Consider the following 19190-nt stretch of genomic DNA (forward strand, 5'->3'; position numbering starts at 1 on the left):
TACTCCCTCCTTCTCCAAGCAAAATCCTATTCAGATGTCACCTCGTCTGCCTTCCTGTCCTGCTGCCCAGATCCTGTAAGCCCCTCCCCCTGCCATGCTATTAACACTAGAATGATATATGGTGGCAGTTTTTATGGAGCACTTCCCTGCCAGGTTGTAAACACCTACAGAAAGGGACCCTACCTTGTTTCTCTTTGAATTCCTAACATTTTGCACAATTTCTGACACTTAACAGGTGCTCAATAAATATTTCTTCCATTGCATTTAATTAACTCTAACAAAACCCCAATGAAACCTATTCCTTGGCTCCTCCGCCTTGGGCTCTCTTACCTAAACTGTTCTCGTCTGGTTCCTTTCCAATCATGGTGAACACTTGATCATTTCTGGCCAACAGAAATGCTGCTGCTGATGCAGTCTTTCTTTACTAAGCCTCCTCTCATTGGCCAAGCTTGGGCCTGAACAGCTGACACGGGTGCCAGTAACTATAACCATTACATGCTTCTCCTGCCAACAGCAGCTGTGACCCAGGAGCAAGGTAAGCCTGGTCACTGGAAAGCGTTCAGTCTTTGCCAGTTGATGGAGGCTTCTCTGGTCACTTTCTGAAGCAGCAGGCAGCAGATAGAATTACCCTCACCTGGGGCAGAGATGTCTGGTAGGGTACTTACCTCTCTCTAATCCAAACCACATTTTCCTTGAAATGCCTTTGCAATCTAGACTTCTGCCTCCCTTCCCTGGAACTCACCTCCTTGGAGGTTGGTTTTCCAGCCTAAGACAGCAGAGCATCATCTTGGAATGTTTTGATTTCTTGAGGCAATTGCTCTGACTCGGTGTCTGCACAGAGCATTCATGCTGCTCCGGTACACCCATGACTGAACACAGGTTCAATGGGACACGCACTGGGTCCATAAGGCATAATAATAATAACACAGTGGACAGCATTTAGTATTGTAGCATGTTCTCATCAAAAAGGAAATGAGGTAAATCTCAAAGTGTCATAGAAGCACCTTAGAGATCCATAAGTCCACACTCCCATTTTACAGATAGGAAGCTAAGGCCCAGAGAGGGGTAGTGGTTTGCCCAAGATCACACAGCAGGTTGACGTGACACTTCTTGAGCCTTGTTCCATTCAGGGCTCTTCCCAGCTTCCATACTTAAGCTCGAGGACTTATTGGCAAAAACAGAGTCCAGGGTTTCCCAACACCTCTGCCCAGTCCATCTCCCATCTGCTCACTTGCTTTTAAGGGAATTGCATTTCTGATCCCATGGCCCATTGATTTAAAGTGCACGTCTGACCCATCAGAAGTTGCAGAGCATGTCCCCTCTCCCACGCACTTGGAGTGGTCCCACTGAAGCTATGGTTTCTAAATCTGCATCAAACCACCTGGAGTGTTTTTTAAAATACAGAATTCTGGTCCTCATGTTGGTATTTTTCAATTCAGTAGGATGAGGCTCAAGAATCTGTATTTTTTAACTCCTTCACTAATTCCCCTGTAAGGCAAAATTTTAAGACCACCCTGCCAGCTGCCCTTTTCAGGTCCTTTCTAACCTGGAGATTCTGTCCCTTACCTCTGATACACTGGCAATCCATAATTCCTAATTAAAAAAAAAAAAATACAGTCAGAAGTATGGGTTTGTTGTCCAGACTTTGAGCAGGAAAATGAACATCCAGAGAGAACGTGAAAGTCACTCAAGGTCACCAAAAGACTGCCTCTATCAGTTGTAGAACCCAGGAATTTTAACTCACTGACCAGGAGGTGTTGCTGTCCTATAGAACAAGCAGTAAAAAGGAGACCTAATGACCCTGAATGACTCAGCCATTGCCCTGCAAGAAAGTTAATTAATGTCTGTGCACCAACTTTTCAACCATGACATGAGAGTGATAATGCTTGCCTCTATTTCAGGTTACAGAGATGCTTATAAAACACTGACAGTATAAAAGTGTTAAAGAGAAGACAGACTGTCTTTTTAAAATAACTTAGACATAATATTCCCCCTTAAGTGGCTGTGTCGAGTAAAATTTCCATTTAGATCCAGCATGGTAATATGAACTATGTGAGCACTGACATCTTAAACCTCTGTTCATATAACTTGGGCTGAATGGGTGGCCTCACTCAGTGTGGCTACTTCAATTTATAATTTATTGAAATCAGTCTAACACCAAGATACAACTTTCTCAGGGCAATTGATTCTCTCAGTTTCCAGTCAAATCCAAAACCCCGTCATAGACCTTGCAATACAGAAAGTGCCTCCATGGGAAGAGTCATAAACCTTTTCAGCTATAAACACCGGATTCGCAGAGCTGGGAACTGAGAGTAGGCTGAAGTCCATTGCTTAGTGATTCAAAGAAGGTACCTGGGAGAACCTCTATATTAGCCTTCTATACAACCTTTGTCTCAGTTCTCACTAATCTATGACTGTTCAGGAGCAAGCTTTAGATTGAATCGAAAGCTTAAGAAAGCCTTGAATACATTCAACTTAGATGTATGAGATTTCAATGGCTACTGTCTGCTGGGATTTATGATCCTGTAATCCTGAAGTTGTTTTGCAATTTATTATGTTCTCCCACTTCCATCCAGACCTCCTTATGGTTTTCCTATTGGTCTGTGGGATGGGAAGCTCTCACTGATATTCACAGACATGCAGTGGGAAGCCACAGAGAGAACAAGTAGGCAGATATACAAGAGAAAGAAACAGAGATCAGAAAAAGTAGAGCCCTGGGACAGACCATAGACAGCAAAGTGGACAACACACAGTGAAACAATTAAGTCATGCATGGCAACCAGAGAAGCAAATGCAAAATCAGAAGGGAGAAGAGAAAGAGGGGAGAATAGGACATCTGCCTTTCAAGGAATCTATATGCCAGGTAAATGGTAAATGTAAGAAACAGTTCTCCATTCCAGACTGTTTTGAGTGGAGACAGTAGGAATAGGACAGGAGGTGAGGGGTGACGGTTTTGTTGGCTGCGAAGAAGAGGAAAGCCATGCCAGCCTATGTGCTGACCACACCACACAGCCCTGGGCAAACGAAGCTGCAGCTGTCCAGGCCCATGTGAGGTCAGGCCAACCTGATAAACTAGAATCAAAATCCAGAGCACGGCTGCACATGAAGCATCTCACACTCCGGTTTCCAAGTCCATGGGGACTGCCAGCCATGGCGTGACACAAGCCAGTCTTGCTGGAAGAGACAGAATTCCCCGGGGGCAAAACAAATGAGGGTCTTTTTACCCAGTGGACTGGAAACTTCAGGGGATCCCACCCTCAAGTCTGCAACCCAGGCCAAACGAAGGCCTTCTGCGCTGGTATGCAGAACAAGGTCATCAGGGTGGTAAAATCAGACCACGTGTTGGAGCTCCCTGCAGAACCTAAGTTTCTGGGGAGGTCGAAGCTGAAGGGAACCACGAATGCCCACTTGTTTGAGTTAGCTTGGGCTGCTGTAACAAAATACCATAGATTGGGTAGCTTAAATAACAGACATTTACACGTACTTCTCCTAGTTCTGGATCCAAGGTGCTCTGCCAACCTAGTTGATTCCGGGTGAGTGCTCTCTTCCTCCTTTGCAGATGGCTGCCTTCCTGCTGTGTCCTCACATGGCAGAGAGAGAGAGAGACTGTCTCTCTTGTTTCTCTTCTTAGAAGGGCACTAATCCCATTCATGAGGGCTCCACCCTCATGACCTAACTACCTACCTCCTAAAGACCCCAACTGTAAATACCATCACACTGGGGATTAAGGTTTCAACATATAAATTGTGGTGGGGCGTCACCACTAGTACTTTTGTTCTTTTTTTATTATGAAAAATGTCAAACCACAGAAAAGTGTAACATAAATCATGGTACCCCAACATCCAGGCTTAACAAATGTTAATGCTTTACCATATTAGCTTTGAATCTTTATTTTAAATGTTACATCTACACTTGAAAAATGTATCTGGACCCTGTCCTGCTCCTGTTTCCTGAGAAGCAACCACAATCAGTAAATTTGTATTGACCCTTTAAATCTCTTTTTATACTTTTTAGTATACATATATAATGATATATATATATCATTAACAATATTTGGCATTGTTCGAGAGTGTTTTTAAATTTATGTAAAAGGTAGTACATGGGATCCTGAAACTTGCTGTTTAAAACTTAAACATTATGCTTTTGAGATTCATCTATATTGCTACACATTGGTCTAATTTACTCATTTAGTTGTTGTATACTGAATAGCCCTCAATTTATCTATTCATCCTTCTTTTAACAGACTTTTGGTCTTCATTTTTTGCTGTTCCGACACCGCAATAAAATGCTTGAGAGAGTTTCTCTAGGATAGATGCTTGGTGACAGGGTACGTATAGCTCCCATTTTTATAAGTATTACCAAATTATTCCTCCCGCAGTCCTCCCAATTTACGTTCACCAACAGTGTGTGAAGTTTCCTTTTTCTCTACATCCTCGCTAATATCATTGACTTCTAATGTTCATTAATCTGATGGGTACGAGATAATATCTCATTTTAATTATAATTTACATTTCTACGATGACTGGAGAGACTGAACATCTTCCCCTTCAGGTCAGCCTCTACTATGAATTGCCTGTCTGTGTTCTTTTCTTTGTCTTTCCTTTTCTTTGGTCAGGAGGTTGTTTCTCAATTATTTGCTGGAGTTTTCTGTGTATTCTGGATGCTAATCCTTTGTTTATTTTGTGTAATGCAGTCTTCTCCCAAGATGTAATTTGTATTTTAACTGTGTTTTTGGTATCTTTTTATCACTTTGACTAAGGTTTTCTTTTTCTTAATATAGTTAAATGCATCAACTTTCTATTTATGGTTGTAATTGCTGTGTTTTATTTAAGAAATTCTCCCATCCTAAATGATAATCTCCTATGATCCTTTTTAAAGTTTTGTTTTTCATGGTTAGATCTTCAGTCATTCTATAATATATTTTTAATATGATAGGATATAGAGATATACTTTTATTTTTTTCTCACATAAGATATCCAAATGCCATAGCAACATTGAATAGTCCATCATTTTCCCTATTGAACTGTAATGCCTCTTTTATCATATATATATCACGTTTTCATATATGTTTGGGTGTCTTTATGTGCTCTATATTCTGTTTCATTAGCCTTTTTGTTTTGTCACTCAACCATTATATACTTTTGATTAAATAGTTGTATAATAAGTCTTACTATCTGTTAGAGCAAGTCTCCCCCCATCCATCTTCTTTAATTTTTCAAAATTCTCTTAGCTTTTTCTTGGCTTCATCTTCCAAATTAATTTTTGGATCAGCCTGTCAATATCTACGAAATGCCTGTTTAGGATTACATTAGTTAGAAGTCTGTGAGAAACACAGAACCACTATGGATGATATAGACTAGGAGTTTTTTATAAGGCTTAAACCCTACACATTTGAGGTACTTAAGCGTTTTATGTAAGGCTGCTGGTTCCATATCTGGTGTTGGACCTGAAGTCAGCAAGGCCAGCAGTAGGGAAAGAAGAATGAGGCAGAGCAGAGACAATTAGGAACCCACCAGGGCAAGCCCAGTCTTTCTCTCACTGCCCCCAATCTCAGTAATGCAGGTGACCTTCAGGATAAGCTGATACCCTTCACCATAGAACGGTCACACCGAGCTGGTTCTCATGAGTTGCAACAGGGCCTGGCCTTGGACTGACCTTCAGAGCATAAAAAGTGACTACTGCTTCACCTTTACCTTCCAGCCCTCACACAGATTTTTCTTATGGTTCATCCTAACCCAGGACCATTCAATGAAGGGACCTCTTGGTAACAGAGTTCCTGCCTAGCTAAACTGAAACTATTCAAAGCTATCTCAGGGATTTCATTTGGAATGGCTGAAAGTTAAAGATTAACTTAGACTCCCTGACATCTTTAAAATATTGAGTCATTCCATCCATGAGAGCAGTTTACCACTCTTTTTATTCAATCTTCCTTTATGTCTTTTGAAACGTTTTAAAATTTGCTCCAGAAGAGTGTCGCACATATTTTAAAATTTTAAGTACCTTACAATTTTTGTTTGATATTTCGAATGGCATCTTTTTAAATTATGTATTTTAATTAACCGCTAATGATTTATAGCAATGCTTCTGATTTCTGTAGGTCTGTTGAAAGTATACCTGCTATTATTCTGAACTAGTATTAGTTCTCATCATTTGTGTGCTTGGGTTTTTCTATTTAGACAGTACTATCAACTACAAATGTTGAAAATTTTGCCTCCTCCTTCCCAAATCTATGCCTTTTGTTTCCTTGACTTGTCTTCCCCTCCTTGTAGAACTTTCTCTACAGTCTTGACTAGTTGTAGTAAAGGGGCATTATTGTCTTGTTAAAGTGAAGATTTTTTACAATTTCCAAGCCAATATCTTAAATAATTACTGATCATTCTTCTTGATTCACTTTTTGGTGCATTATCTCTTTCCAGAATATTGCCCATTTCATTGACATTTTAAAATTTAGTGTCATAAACTTGTCCATATTCATCACCTGTGAATTTTTTAAATCTCTACGTATCTATGGTTATGATCCCAATATTTTCCCAATATCCTTTTCTCTTTTATTCCTTGACTAATCTTGCCAGAAATTTGACTATTTTATTAAATTCAAAAAAAAAAATCAGTTTTTGGCTTTAAGACTCTATATTGTTTCATATTTTACTTACTTTTAGTTTTATAATTACTGTTTTCTTCATTTACTTTCTTTAGACTTCCTCTCGTTTTCTATTTACCTTTGTAAGCACAATACTTACTAATTTATTTTTAATCTTTCTTCATATCGAATAAATGTGTTGAATGTCCCACTGTAAGCAAAAACTTATTTTTTCCACTGATTCTGCCTGATTTTAGACCCAGAGCCTGCTGCTTCAGACCTACTCACTATATATTTTTCTGCTCCACTTCTGATCAACAAATGTTTATCTTGTCTTTGAACATAGCTATGTCTGCTTTACTTTCCCATTTTACATTTTGTCTATTACTGGTATCATTGGAGCAAAGATGGTGATTAGAGTATCAACTTGCAATATGACTTTGACAGAATTCTCCAGCTATTTCTTGTACCAAGCATCAAAATGTAATTCTTTGTCAACGTGGAAAAATTTAGCACTTGTGGAAGGGGTAAAGATGTTCCAAATTGAAATCTGTGTTTGTAGGGCTGCAACTTTCAACATTGGCTCACACGTTCTCCTTACGTTGCATTGATGATGGAGCTAGTGATGAATCTGTTTAGCCTTGCCACTAATTATGCGCCTGACCAATAGAAGTGGCAGTGGCTTGTCACCATCACAGGGTTCAATCCAGGGTGACCTGCTGCTTCATGATCCCTTTGTCTAGCGATATCATCCTCCCTTGAGGTTTCCAGTCAAAGGAAAAGTTTACATACTGTTGGTAAGTAAACACGTTTAAAATATTGAAACAAACCTCCACAGAGCAATTCACCCTTGAACTTAGAAGGATATAAATCCCAATTAGGACAATGTGGTAATGTGGCTGTGATGGGAGCTACACTTAAAGCCATTAAATAAATACTATAGTCAATAATATTGTGATAACTGTATAGTGCCAGGTGGGTACTAGACTTACCGAAGGGATAACTTCCTAAATTATATAAATGTCTAACCACTATATGGTATACCTGAAACTAATATTGAAGGTCAACTGTAATTGGAAAAAATAATACTACTATACACCCAGCTTTCCAGCCATCGACCTTAGGATAAAGGCCATCTGGGTATTCACAGCCCTTTGAGGTGTGATCCACGCCTTCCTTCCCAGTCTTTCTCCACTTCTGTCTTCCCATGCTATAGTTCTTTCAGTTCCTTATATGCAACCCGATCTCTCACCTCAGGACTTTTGTACTTGCTGTTCCCTCTTCCTGGAATATCCCTCCACTCATTCCTTTCCCCTCTTTGCTTGCCTCACTCCTACTCAGCTTAAGTCTCAGTCCTTCCCTAAGGTTCTGACAAGGTGAGGGACCCCTACTATATTTTCTTTCTAGCACCCTTTAATTCTCTTGTCACGCACTAATCACAGTGTATTTCAGGTGATTATTTCCCTCCCCTTTTAGACTGCAGGATTGGGCAGACAGGGGTCGTGTATGTTCTGTTTACATTATATCCCTAGTTCCAAGCCCAATGCTGGTACATAAGAATGAATGAATGAATGAATGAATGAATGAATGAAGACTTCCTTTATGAGAAACTGTAGAAAATTACCTATGGGTTCCATGCTTTAACTCAGGAAATGGATTGTTAAGAAGGATATTTTAGAGAACTGTGCAGGCATGGGGGAGGTCTATCTGACAGTGCCTTATCCCAAAGTGCGCTCTTCTCAGTCCCTAAAGGAATGGTGCATTGGTTCTGGGTTCCTTGTGGGGTCCCTCTACTTCCTGTCCAAACCACCTGCCCACTTCCTTCAATGACATTGCCACACTCTGGCCCTTGCTATAGTGTAACAACCCTACCCAAACCTCCAGGCCCTCGGAACACTTCCGCCATTCCCATACTGTTGCTGGGTTATTCAGAGCCAGTGTGAGGACTGGTGTCTCCCTGCAGGAGCGTGTCTAGGAGCCCCGCCCCTGGAAATCGACCTGTGGAGCCTAACAAAACCCCAGATGCTGCTGAGGGTCTGACTTACCATTTTCTCAGTACCAAAAAGATCTAGAAAGAACAATAAATGATAATTTTAATAATAGACCAGATATACAAAACAAAGAAATTATACTTGAATTTTATGACAACCAACATATTCCCCAGCCAGATTTTTTCTTCCTTAAAGGTGCAAGGCAGGGAATCTACATATCAAAGCTCAGCGAGGGTTTCTAATCTAATTTTCTGAGTTGGGAGGCCAGAGAACCATTTCATGGACTTCTCTGCTCTTGGCTTTGGAACCGTTAGGGACTGTCTAGAGGAGAGCAAATCTTAGGAACTTGCCTATCATGCTAGTTTATGATTTCCCAGGCAACTCCTGTATTACTAAGTAATTAGAGTTGACATAAACTTTGGGCAGAGCAATTTAGCAACACATAGCAGACCTGGCACTTTCCTCTTTGCTCTCAGCTCCAAGTCTGCCCTTCCATGCTCTGTTCTGCAGGACCATGTATAAAGTTTTCAGGGCCTGTGCAAAATAAAATGCAAAACGCCTTGTTCAAAAAGTATTGAACATTTCAAGAGCATGACAGCACAGGGCCCTTCTAAGGGTGGAACCCTCTGTGGCTGCACAAATCAAATGGTCCATGAAGCATCCTTGCTGCTCTGTATCAGATGGAGCTGTACCCCGCAAACTACTCTTCCAGACTTCTTTGCCATCTAGCTTCTGATTAGGTTCAGTCAGCATTGGTGGGGCAGGAGGGCCCTCTGCAAGGCAGGAAGAAGGAGGCATTTGTATCTCTCTCTGCTTCTGGATACACCTGAAGTACTACTGGAGCATCCTTTGGTGGTTCCAGCAGCTGCAGCAGTGGCTGACTGTGGTCCTAGCATTCTGCAGTGACTCTAGTCGTAGCATCAGTGGTTTCAAGAGCAAACACAGTCTTCATTACTTTCAGCAGTGAGCATGTGCTGGGCCCTGTAATACCATCTCCTCCTGTTCACTCCTACAGTTCTGGGGGTGGTAGTGGCTTCCTGCACTTACTAACCTAGGGGTTATCTCACCTTCTCCTTTTTGCTCCTTTAGCCCTTCCAACAATAGAAATCATTCCTTAAATTAGGGCCCCTGATTGAAACAATTAACATGGTTTCTATTTTCCTAATAGGACACTGATTGACAAAGTAGCTAAATTCTTAAAATGATGTCTACTCGTAACCCAGTTATTCAACTTCTAAGGATTTATGCTAAGGATATAATCATGGAGTGGGAAAAGAGCTAACCAAAATATTGTTTATTACAGTGTTGTCTGTAATAGCAGGACACCAGAAATAACCTAATTCCTAAATATCCAACAGTGCATCCATTAACAATAATGAGATAGGAAAGACAAATATTAATGGAACCGAATGTAGTATAAAATTCAGAAATAGACTCAAACATATATGGAAATTTAATATATGACTAAAGTGGTATCTCAAATCAATACATAGCAATGTATAAAAAGAATAATCGTGACCAAGTGGAGTTTATTCCAGAAATGCAAGGTTGATTTCATGTTTAAAAATAAATTAATATAATTCACCACATTAACAGAATAAAGGCACACACAAAAAAATATGACCATCTCCATAGATAGAGAAAAGGCATTTGTCAAAATGCATGATAAAAAACTCTCAACAAAGAATAGAAGGGTACTTCCTCAATCTGATAAAGGCCATCTACAACATACAACTAACATCAGACTTAATGGTTATGGTTTCCTAGGTAACACCACACACTGCAGAGTAGTTCAAATTGGCATAAACTTTGTGGAGAGCAATTTGGCAATACATATCCAGCTGATAACTTACCTGTTTGCTCTCAGGGACGATAAAGAACAAGGCAAAGATGCCCACTCCCCCGCCTCAGCCAACATTTTACTTAGGGTTTCCAGGCGGGAATTCCCACCTGTTCTCAGGAACTTTTTTTTGCTTTCCTGTACCCGAATCCTGAGATATAACCTGTTTTCTGTTCTCCACGATGAATCATTTCCACAAAGTGACAGCCGATACTATCAACCACCTGGGTTCAAGGAGCCAATTTTCCCGATTTCCCGACCAACTTTTCTAGGGATTCAGGAAAAGGAAAGTGGAAAATAATTCCTGAGAACGGGCAGGAACTCCCGCCTGGGAACCCTAATTTTACTAGAGGTTTTAGCAAGTATGATGAGGTAAGAAAAAGAAAGGCATAAAGCTCAGAAGAAAAGAAAAAAAAAGCTCTTTATGCATAGTTGACATCATTGTATATGTAAAAAAATAAAGTCAACACATGGGATTGAAACAACTGAATATCACTTGGAAAAAATTGGGCACACGTTTCACAAATTACACCAGACAAAAAATTTTAATAGATCAATAAAATCGTAAAGGCACAAGAGGAAGCCGTGGGACAATTATCTTATAATGTGAATGTGTAAGACCTTTCTAATTATGAAATAACATCTAGAAGTATAAAAACTGATAACTATAACAACAATAACAAACTTCTACATGGCAAAAATACAACAAAGTTAAAAGGCAAATGGCAAATTGGGAAAAATATCTGTGATTCATATCACAAACAAAGGGCTAATATCCTAATTTAGAAAGACTCTATAGGGAAAAAGCCTACAGTCTGAAAGAAAATGGGCAACGGCTATGGATAAAAAGGAAATACAAGCTCTCCAATATTATGAAAAGATTGTCAGCCTCACCTAAAGGAGAGTAAAAATTAAAAGCACCCTGAATAACATTTTTATCAATCAAATTGGGAAAAATCAAACACATTTTAACTTACTCATTGATGAGGATGTGGAGAAACAGGCACTTTTCTACATTACTCGTAGAAGTGTATGAACTGGTACACACTCTGGGGAAAGCAATTTGACATCTATCAAAATTACAAAACATTACATGTCAAGAACTTTATCCTACTGGTGTAGTGCCCCAATGTGAAAGAAGATTATTTACGGTAGTATTTTTTGAAATTCCAAAAGGCCCAAGTAACCTAAATGCTGAGTAGCAGGGGACTTGTTAAATAAATTAAGGTACACTGATATCAGAATTCTATGGCAGCCCTCAAATGTGAGAAGACTACATATATTGATCTGTTGTGACCTTCAAGATATTAAGTTAATAAAGTAAGGTGCAGAATGCTATTATATTAACCATTTGTGTGAAAATGTGGGCAAGATATATTTATTTGTTTCGACATACATAAAAAATATCTCAGGAAGAATTTATTAAAAATAAAGGTAAAATTTAATTGATTCTGGAAAGGGTAACTCAATAGCTGAAGATCAGGGTTATGAAGGAGATTTGTCATTACATATCTTTTTCTATTTTTTGAATTGAACCATGTGAATGTTTACTTATTCAAAAGATAAATTCATTTTTAAATAATTTAAATTAAAAAATGTAAAATAATGTGGTATACATTAAAAAATGTTAGCAGAATAAAAGAATACATACAGCCTGATCTCACTTTTATTTTTTTACCGGTCTAGATATGCGTAAAAAGGACAAAACCAGTATGTACTGAAATACGGCAGTCCCCCCTCATCCACAGTTTTGCTTTCTGTGGTTTCAGTTATCCTTGGTCAACCATGGTAAAAAAAAATATATTATATGGAAAATTCCAGACATAAATAATTCAGAAGTTTTAAATTGAGCGCTATTTCTGAGTAGTGATGAAATCTTGTGCGTCCTGCTCCTTCCCGCCCAGGACGTGTACTCTCTGTTTGTCCAGCGTCTCCACGCTGTACACTCCCTGACCATTGGTCACTTAGTAGCCACCTTCTTGGTTAGCACTTTGACTGGAGAGGTATCACAGTGCTTGTGTTCAAATAACCCTTATTTTACTTAATAATGGCCCCAAAGCACAAAAGTGGAGATGCTGGCAATTCAGTTATGCCACACAGAAGTGCTTCCTTTAAGTGAAAAGGTGAAACTTCTTGACTTAACCATCTCATATCATCACAAGGGTGAGTACATGTAGTAAGATATTTTGAGAGAGAGAGAGAGAGAAAGAGAGAGCATTCACAGAACTTTTATTAGAGTATATTGTTATAATTGTTCTATTTATTAGTTATTGGTGTTAATCTCTCACTGTGCCTAATTTATAAATTAAACTTTATCCTAGATATGTATGTGTAGGTATAGGAAAAAACATAGTATATATAGGGTTTGGTACTATCTGCAGTTTCAGACACTCACTGAGGGTCTTGGAACATATCCCCAAAGGATAATGGGGGGGGAGCTACGATATGAATGATGGTTACGTTGGGGTTTGTGGGATATGATTGATTTTTCTTTTTCTTTTTGTTTATCTGTATTTTTAAACTCTTCCACAATGAAAATACATCCCTTTTGTAACAAGAAATAAATAAGAGTTATTTAAAAAGTGCCACCAATGCAGTTTCCCATCTCAGCTAGGCAGCTGTTTCCATTTAACGGTCCTATTACAGACATACCTCATTTTATTGCACTTTTCTCTATTGCACTTACAGATGTTGCTTTTTTTTTTTACAAATTAAAGGCAAGACCTTCCACCAGCAAAAAAGATGATGACTCGTTTCATTGCAGTGGTCTGGAACTGGACCTGCAATATTTCTGAGGTACGCCTGTGCTCATATTGAGTCAACTCATTTATCCAATACACAGAACCTGCCATGTGCCAGGCATAGTACAAGGAGATTTAAATAAGGTGACTTATTCCAATGACAGGCATTCCAAACCCCTGCCATTCTCCCCATGGCCTGTCACATTCCCCATCGTCTCCCTCGCACAGACTACCTGATTCTACTTCACCAGAAGACAGATGCCATCAGGTGTGAACTCCCCAAGGCTTTCCTCTTTCGACTTCCAAAGTTCTCCACATTTTCAGCCAGGCTCTTCTTTCTTCCTCGAAGGGTAGGCATGGCTTTCCTTTTTCTTCCTGGATTCTTGACACTCTATTTCCTTCTGTACTTTGTTTTATCAATGATCTCTTCTTTCATATATTTTTAATTTCTCACTAACCACGAGCTCCTTCTCCTCAATTGAAATATATCCAAGTATTTGCAATCTAGGAAAAAAGTTCTCATCGTCTTTTCTTCCCTCAATATAACCCTACATCTGCTTTTCCCCTTAATCTCACTTCTTGAAAAAACGTGCCATAATCTGGTGATATGTGTTTACCTGTAGTTCATACCTCAGCTCATTTGAGTTTGATTAATGTCGCAGTAAAATAGTGAAACTTTTCTTCCTAAATGTGTCTGTTAGGAATGCTTTTGGTTACAACAGAACATCCAACTGGCAATAAATAGCTTACACACAAACAGTATTATTTCTCCTCATAAACAAGCCCAGAAGTAGGTCACTGCTATCAATTCAGCATTTAACCAATGACAGGGCTCTGGGTTGGTGTCTCAGAAATCCTCTTGGTCTTCTCATGGTCATAACAGATCTAAATATCATAGCCTCACATGACTGTATGAGGAAACCTGCATGGCTCATTGGACTGATTTTCACCGCATGTGCCTGCCTCTCAGCATGGAGGGAAAGCTTTATGAAATGCCCCTCAGCAAACTCCCCCTTACACCCCATTGGTCAGAACTGAATCACATGCCCACCTCCAGAGCAGAGATAGGCCTGCTTTTCCTGAGATTCAAGGAATCTCTGCCAGAACGGGAAGGGGGGTGACTTTTGTGCAGAAAATAAAGTGTCCAACCCTCGAAACTCCCCAATCACCTCTTAATTTTAAAATCCAGTCCTCACCCTGCTTGACCACTGTTGACTACTCCCTTTCTCCTGATCCTCTCTTCCTCTAGCTCTTGGGACACACTTTTTCTCCTGTCCCCCTTTACTTCTACTTGACTCTTCTTCTACATGTGCATGATTGTTTTCTCTTTTTCCTGGATATTTGCTCCCTGGGCAATCTCATCCACTACCATAACCCCAATCTCAACCTAGATAACCAACTTCTCTAAAACTCAAGCCTTTACTTAGATCCAGTCCTATCTTTCCAAATGCCTACTGCCCATCTCTATCTAAATAGATCAGTTAGGCTGTTTATGTTGCAAACACCACAATCAAACTGGCATTATACAACAGAATACTTACTGACTCATGTAACATGAAAATTACAGGTTGTGTGACTTTAGAGTCAGTTTAATTCATCAATGCATTATCACCCAGGGCACAATTCTTTTCCAACTCTCTTATCTGACTTCTGTCTGTCCAACTCACCCTACGACTGACTTCCCTCAGGGTGACAGAAGGCCTGTAGATCCTCCAGATTCTACAATCATATAAAACTACCTCATCCAAAAAGAGACAAAGGAGCTTCTTCTCTAGAAGACCCCAGGAAAGGCTCCTTGACCCAAGTTGGGTCGTGTACCCATTCTTAAAGTACCAGAAAATTAAACTGCTTTTGATAAGCTTAGTCCCAAAGCAAAATACCCAAGTTCTATATCCTGAGACACGTTCAGATTCCCCCAAAACACTTGTACTGCTCAAGGAGGCATGGGTACCCAAACAGAAATCAAAGCCAGCTCCCAAGACAAAGGAGAATTGATAATGGGGCAGCAACTACAGTGTCCACCCAATGTCCCTCAGACTCACCAAACTCAAAATATCAAACCATTCTAATGACTTCAGTCCCTGCACTCATCCCAAATTTGCTCCTCCAGTTTTTGTGGTTTTGTTTTTTCTATCTTAGTAATGGCATCCTCAATCTCCACGTTCATTAACCTGAGGCTTTACTCTGGATTCCTCCCAACATTCGCTCAGTTACTAAGCCCTACTAATGCTGCTTTCCAAACAACTTTCCCATTATTCCCTCATTCTGCACCGTCTTGCCCTCACACCTGTGCTCAGACTGTTTGCCATGTGCAGGATGCCTTCTCCTTCTCATCTTCTAATCACCCTTCACAATCCAGTTCAAATATAACTTCTATCATGAAACCTTTGTTTCTCTACCCCCAAGGAGAACTAATTACTAATGCCCTAGAATCCCCCTTTTTTTGTTTGCACATATGACACTGTCTTGTAATTATTTGGACATATGTCTTCTTCCATCATATTGTGAATTCTTTGTGAAGTTATAGTATAGTAGTCATTAATTTGCTGTACATCAAATATATCTACTAAGGGTGGGGGGTGGGAGATGAGGGTAAGGGGGATCAAATATATGGTGATGGAAGGAGAACTGACTCTGGGTGGTGAACACACAATGGGATTTATAGATGATATAATACAGAATTGTACACCTGAAATCTATGTAATTTTACTAACAATTGTCACCCCAATAAATTTAAAAAATAAAGTTAAAAAAATAAGAAAAAAAATATATATATATTTACTAAGAGTTAATATTATACCACTTCACATAAAGTTTAGAAAACTTGTAATGGTATGGGTCCACTTAACCTCCCCTTATCTTTTATGTACTACATAATTATCATATGCAGTATATATACATTACTATAAGCTGCATAAGACAATGTTATAATTTTTGCCTTAAACAGTTAATATATATTTTAAAGAATTTTTTTGTCTTTTGTATTTACCCACATACGTACCATTTCTGATTCTCTTTATTCCTTCCGAAAGATCTGAGTCTCTATCAAGTTTCATTTTCCTTCATCCTGAAAAATTTCCATTAGCATCTCTTGTAGTGCAGACCTGCTGGTGGCAAATTCTCTTGATTTTCTTCTATCTGAAATTATTTTTATTTTGCTTTCATTCCTGAAGGATATTTGCACTAGATATAGAAATCTGGTTTGACAGGAGGTTTTTCTTTCAGTATTAAAGATGCCATCCATTGTCTTCCAGTCTCTATTGTTTCTGATGAGAAGTCAATGGTATTCAAATCTATAGTCCTCTAGAGGATACAATTTGGCTTTTTTTCTGTTAGCTTTTACATTTTTCTCTTTGTCTTTAGTTTTCAGGAGTTTGACTATGATGGGCTTAGGTGTGGTTTTCTTTGTATTAATCCTGCTTAGTATTCACTGAACTTTTTGAATCTGTTAATTTATTCTCAATATTATTTCTTCAAATACATTGTCTGCCTCATTCCCTCTTCTCCTGGGACTCCAATTACACATGTGTTAGATATTCTGATGTTGTCCCACGGATCTCTGAAGCTTTTTGTTTTGGTTAATATTTTTTCTTGCTGCTCTTCTCTTGGGTAATTTCTATTGCTATCTCTAAGCTCACTGACTCTTTCCTTTTTCATTTCCATCTGCTCGTTAAGCCTATCCAATGAATACTTTATTTCAGATGTGTTTAAATTCTATAACTTTTCATTTGATTTTTTAATTTTTTTACTGAGATTTCCTACCCACCCAGGAGCATAATTATAATAGCCGCTTTAAAATCTGTATCTGCAATATTGAACATCTGAGTCATATAGGGGTTGACTATCTTTCTAATGTGAATGGGCCATATTTTTCTGTTTCTTCATATGTCAACTAAGTTTGGATATATCCTAGATATTGTGAATAGGTTGCAGAGATTGTGGGTTCTGTTATATTCCTCCAAAGAGCATTGATTATTTAAAGTGGACAGTTAACTTGGCTGAACCTCAAACTGCAAAACTCCATTTCCTATACAGCGACTAGCTGCTCAAATTTCAGTTCACTCGTGTAGATTTACCTGGACTGCTTGGAGTCTGCCACCCCATGCATGCATGATTAAGCCAGAGCTTGGGCAGAGTTCATACCCAGCATTTAGGGTTCCATCTCTCTAGCTCTACCTTCTCTGGAATTTATTCCTGTATTTTCCAGCACTTGTGGGTACCCTAAAACTTATCCTCTGGCTATTTAAGCCAATAAGACTGTTGGCTTTCTATCAGTGTTTTAACTATTTTAAATGGTAAAATGAGGACATATGCTCAGCCATAATAAACAAGAAGTTCTCCTCACATCATTCTTGTCTTCCAAATGCCAACTCCTTTCCACTATCTGCCTGCTTTTGTTTACTCTCCAGGAGCCTCAAGTAATTATTTTTTATGTTATCCAGAGTTTATAGTTGTTTTATAAAAGGGTTTGTTCAACAAAAGCTTACCAGTGATACTAGACATGGACCCAACAAATATTTCTAGCTCTCTGCCTTCAGGGCACATGGAAGGATTGTGCTTTCTGTTCCTTTTATGGATGGGATGGTGACATAGGAGATGGAAGTAGAAATTATGACTTGAATGTTCCAAATGGGGACTATTACCTCAATCTGGGTCATGAATTAATAGACACTCCAGCCAATCCTTGTTTAACATGAAGTCAACAAGAAACTAATCTTCTGCACCAAGCTGCCTCCGTTATACAAATACGATCAACACTTTCATAAGTAGCCAAAATACTCTGGTGCAAGCCAAATACATGGTCATGTCCTTGCCCATCACCCTCATCCTTTCTCTAGCACTAGCATCTGGAGTAGGAGAAAGAGCCTCTGTGACCCACCCTGTTCCCACACACATACTTAAGTGACATCTGGAGATGTCGCAGTGTGCTTCTCCACAGCGGACTGCAGCCACAGCAGACAAAAATCACTTTTGGCCTTACAGCTTACTCATATACATACAAGGGCACAATACTGGAGTACTTACGACCATGAGCTCTGGATTCAGAGTCCTGAGTTCAAATCTTAGCTTTGCCATCACGTGAGCTTGGATTTCTCATTTACCCTCTCCGTACCTTAATTTCCTCATCTATAAACCAATGCCAGCAGCTAGTCGACCCTTCAAAGCAATTTTGGAACTCTTTTCCTGGAATGGCCACCAGAGCTGTTGTTATATTACCCTTGATGTCTTGAATGTCATCAAAATGTCTTCCTTTCAATATTTCCTTTATCTTTGGGTAAAGAAAGGAGTCATTGGGGGCCAGATCAGAATAGGGAGGGTGTTCCATTACAGTTATTTGTTTACTGGCTAAAACCTCCCTCACAGACAGTGCCTGTGAGCTGGTGCACTGTCGTGATGCAAGAGCCATGAATTGTTGGTGAAAAGTTCAGGTCGTCTAATTTTCTCACACAGCCTTTTCAGCACTTCCAAATAGTAAACTTAGTTAACTGTTTGTCCAGCTGGTACAAGTTCATAAGGAATAATCCCTCTGATATCAAAAAAAGCAATATCATTGCAACAAGTTTGCGAACTTAATTGTCATACCTCTTACATCAGCAAACAGAACAGTTTGTATTTAGTAGGTGACAGACAATGGACAATAAATATCTTTTATAAGCAAATTATGTAACATGTCAGAATATGATAGTGCTGTGGAAAAATAAAATGTAGAAAAGGAGCAACTGCAGGAGTCGCAACTACAAATAGGACTCCAGGGCAGATCTCTCTTAGAAGGGGACATCTGAACAAAGACTTGAAGACAGCGAAGGAATGAGCCATGCAGAGGTTTAGAGAATAGAGGTCCAGGTAGGAGGAAGAGCCATTGCAAATGCTTTAAGGTGGGCAGGGTGGCTGGAGTGGAGAGAAAAATGGGGGGCAAGTCGGAGAGGAAGTCAGAAAGTCATGTTTGAAGCAGATGGTATGAACCCTGTCCCCTGTGTGAGGACTTTAGCAGTTACTCTGAGTGATATGGAAGTCACTGCAGAGTTTTGAGCCGAGGA

General features: G+C 39.4%; 2 long non-coding RNA genes across 12 annotated transcripts in view; one reads left to right on the forward strand and one right to left on the reverse strand.

The window, feature by feature from the left end:
• The window catches only part of LOC109446856 (uncharacterized), a 46496-nt gene that overhangs the window by 24101 nt on the left and 3205 nt on the right, over positions 1-19190 (reverse strand). For 7 of the 11 annotated variants that reach the window (XR_016019362.1, XR_016019355.1, XR_016019360.1 and 4 more), the window contains exons 2-3: positions 11389-11460; positions 8626-8648 (exon numbers count right to left, since the gene is read on the reverse strand). This is a non-coding gene — a long non-coding RNA (uncharacterized LOC109446856). Of the gene's footprint in view, positions 1-3484; positions 3582-8625; positions 8649-11388; positions 11461-19190 lie in introns of all 11 variants that reach the window. The other 4 variants (XR_016019361.1, XR_016019357.1, XR_016019358.1 and 1 more) reach the window with 2 other exon arrangements.
• LOC109446864 (uncharacterized) overlaps positions 1-19190 on the forward strand; it is a 44619-nt gene that overhangs the window by 21770 nt on the left and 3659 nt on the right. The window contains exon 4 of the long non-coding RNA XR_016019363.1: positions 4244-4327. This is a non-coding gene — a long non-coding RNA (uncharacterized LOC109446864). The remainder of the gene's footprint in view (positions 1-4243; positions 4328-19190) is intronic.

The sequence above is a fragment of the Rhinolophus sinicus genome, chromosome 16 (assembly GCF_057876585.1).
Source record: "Rhinolophus sinicus isolate RSI-liver-muscle chromosome 16, RSI-T2T, whole genome shotgun sequence".
Lineage (NCBI taxonomy): Eukaryota > Metazoa > Chordata > Mammalia > Chiroptera > Rhinolophidae > Rhinolophus > Rhinolophus sinicus.